Below are 3,962 nucleotides of genomic sequence, written 5' to 3'. Positions count from 1 at the left end.
TATGTAGGTTTGTGTATATATATATATATATATACATGTATGTATATACATTTATGTGTGTGTGTATATATATATATATATATATATATATGTATTTCCAATCAAGCACTGACAAGAGCACACATTAGATTTCTAATTATGTCATCTGGCAAATACAGCATGTTTTTCCTAGAGAGAAGAACTAAGAACATTCTGCAATGATTAACTAGAAAATAAGATTGTAATCTTTTGGAATTGGTGAAAGAAAAATTCTTGAGTTGGGACAGCAGGGACTGGGAATGGTGGAGGAGGAAGCCAAGCCAAGTTAGTTCCATAGAAACATCATTAATTTCAATTTAGCACTAAGTTAGGATTCTTCAAAAGACTGCATTTACTTATTGTTGTTATTGTTGTTGTTTTATTTCCCCTGATAGCTTTCACTTCAGCAGAGCTAGTATATAAGATGTGGGTGGGTGTCTTGCTAAACAAATTATTCAGTTTCTAACCCATTACTAGGCTGTCCTTATTGTGGGTCATACTGATTTATGGCTGTGATTTAAAACAAACTGTCCCCATTTGAAGTGTAGTCTGGAGATTCTTATGGAAGACTTGGCTAATTAAACTAATTTGACTAATTGATATACAAGTCCAACAACACTTCAAATTTAAAAGCACCACATATTTAACAAAGCCATGTACATCAAACAACACACATCTAAAAACACACAGGACCAACATACATACACACATGCACACACACAGGTACATAAATATCTGTAATTAAAGCATCATCTCCTCTACATAAGTTACTGTGTACAGTAACATGTTGATAAATTAGTCTCTTTAGAACAATGTAATTACAGGAATGACCAGCAGACTATAGAAATAATTCTATGTTCCAAAGATGAATTAGCAAGACCACACCTTCTTTTTTTATCAAAGGCATTACTGAAGTGAAAGTTAATTACAGTAAAGTTTAATTAAAGAAAAAAAAAAAAGACGAGACGGGGTAAACCAATAATGAAATCATAAATGACCATGGTGGTACCTATTGTATGTGTGTGGCCCCGTCTTATGAAAGACTGTCTGACATTCCATTGTGATCAATATGGCCACTAATTCAACATTGAAATTAGTACCATCACCATCACCATCATCATCCACAACAGCATCACAATCATCACCATCATTACCAACATCATTGATCACAACGCTATTGCCACTACCAGCAACACCAACATCACTGCCACTGCTGTCAGTAGTGCCACTATCACCATAACACCACCATCACATTCATCAACACCACACACCATCATCACAACTAATACCGATACCATTTGGTCAAGTATGTGCTGTATATGAAACAGTTATGAGATTTAAAGGACTAGCCTTATTAGCTACATGACTGGAAGTTCAAATCTCACTAATATCTTTCTAGTATGCCCCTGACTAAAGTACCCATCCTACTGGCACCAATCTGCTTGACTGAAAAAAAAGGAAGCATATATTTCTCCTTTTCTGAAGAAGGATATCAGTTCTTTCATGAGACAGAAAGTACAAGATTATCATCAACATTATTTTAACATTCACATTTTTATGTTTGTGTGGGTCAGAAATAATTTGTTGAGGCAGATTTTCTAGAGGATTCTCTTCTTATATTGCCAACATTCACCTGCTTTCAGAGAAGGTCATTCTTCTCCGTTACCTGACATATTTTCACAGAGGATTAGAAAAAAATGACACCACTTGGATGATAGCAACACTTACTTATAACTATTGTGTAATATCAAGACAAGGAGACATGCATACCCCTCACCCACCAGAAGAAAAATATGGAATAGGCTTCTTTTAGTTTCTATCAACCAAATTCATCCCCAAAGCTTTAGTCAACCTGAGAACATGGAAGAAGATACTTTCCCAAGGGGCCATGTGGTAGACTGAAGATGAAACCACATGGTTGAGATGTCAACTTCTTAGTTACAAAACCACAAGGGATTCCACAATTCATTATGCAACTAATCAGTCTCACGAGCTGTATTGCCAAACTGTTGTGTGGAAGTAGAACACCCCTATTGGTTGGCTCCTAATGGACTGTGCCACGATATAAATGGACATACGCAGAGAATCATTTGAGCGGAGTAAAAACTTTAAAAAAATGATGCGGAAAAGTAAAATAATGGTGTCTAAAATACAATGAATCTGTTTGGGACATGTTTGTAAAATCAAAAAACAACACAGTACACATGAATTTTGGAAACATTTTTCATGTTCAGATTTGTCAAAGCATGAAAAAAAATTCCCACACAGTTATTAGCTGCCAGGACACTGTAACCATAAAAACCTCCATGCTTCTTGAAATTCACCAACACAACTGAAATACCTGAGTAACCTTTCCTCTCTATGACTCTTATTGTTAAATTTCTGTCATTTTTGTATTTTATTCTGTGCATTGTGGATGAACATTTGGTTATCATTGCTGAATTTCTTTACAAGATTACACCTTTCTGTCCCCTCTTTTAACCTTTTCTAATAAGTTGTAGGACACATGAGTGAGCATTGTATACAATTAGTTCATTGCTATTAATATTATATACTATCTAAGGTGGTGAGCTAGCAGAATTGTTAACACATTCTGAGTTCAAATACTGCCATGGTTGATTTGCATTTCATCCTTTGGTAGTTAATAAAATAAGTACCAGTCAAATACTGGGTTTGATTGAACTGACTTGGCCCCCCCTCTCAAAACTGCTAGCCTTGTACCAGAATTTGAAACTGTTATTATATACTATCAACAACAGATGTGAACATCACTAACATTTCTGTGAAGCAGTGACAAGCGAATAATCATCATTTCCACATAAATGAAAGCATGTGTGTGTGTGTGTGTGTGTGTGTGTGTGTGTGTGTGTGTGTGTGTGTGTGTGTGTGTGTGTGTGTGTGTGTAAAGAAACACACAGTGGGTTTCATATATCTTCCTTTAAGAAATTCGCATACAAGGAGTTGGTTGGGCTGGTAGAAGGCATTAGTCCAAAGTACCATACAGAGGTCTGAACTCAAAACCACATTGTTATGAAGTAAATGTCTTAACTACACACCCATGAACCTGCTACTATATACATATATGTATATACATGTGTATTTGTGTGTGTGTGATTAAACCAACTGCAGAATATTCCTGTTACACATTCTATCCTTTCCCCAACCACTGGTATAAAAGACGAACCTTCCTCTGGTAAAATTTCAACTTGGAAACTGAATTACATGAAATGAAACACTATTGTGAATCACTTAGCCTGATGTACTATTGTCTTGGAAAACCTCTACACTCCTTCTTGTACACAACATGAAAACGTTATAAAGAATCTTGATGGGAATGCAAATTTTCCTGACCTGAAATAATGGAATTTATTGATAACATCAATACTATGGATCACGCCAAAGTGGAATTCGACAATTTTAAACAGATTAAACTAATGCAATCAATAATACCTTGTTCTACTTAAAACCTTTACAGTAAAACTATAATTCACTTAGTCATGTCAGATGGCTAGCAGGTCACTGCTGTTTAACCATTTAAACAATGTTTTTACCTCCCTTACCTATCTCTAGATGTATTTATCTATCTCCGTAATCTCTTTCTCAATCAGCTGCCTATCTTACATAGGCCCATATATAGTGTGTTTACATATGTGTGCATGTATATAAATATATACACATGTACATACAGATGCACAACCACACGCACATATATCAATGGACATATATTATACGTTACATATATGACATATAGCATCGTCTGTCTGTCTTTCTACGTATGTATCTTTGACTTTCTATGATAAATTTCACTGATAACACACCAAATGGCTCTAGACTAAAAAAAATATTTCTTCCATGGGCAACATTAATTCTATAAAAACTGTTCTTCACAAAGTATTTGTGTGTTGCATATGTATATATATATATATATATATATATATATATAT

This window comes from Octopus bimaculoides, chromosome 18, assembly GCF_001194135.2.
Source record: "Octopus bimaculoides isolate UCB-OBI-ISO-001 chromosome 18, ASM119413v2, whole genome shotgun sequence".
Lineage (NCBI taxonomy): Eukaryota > Metazoa > Mollusca > Cephalopoda > Octopoda > Octopodidae > Octopus > Octopus bimaculoides.
This window is presented reverse-complemented; position numbering follows the sequence as displayed.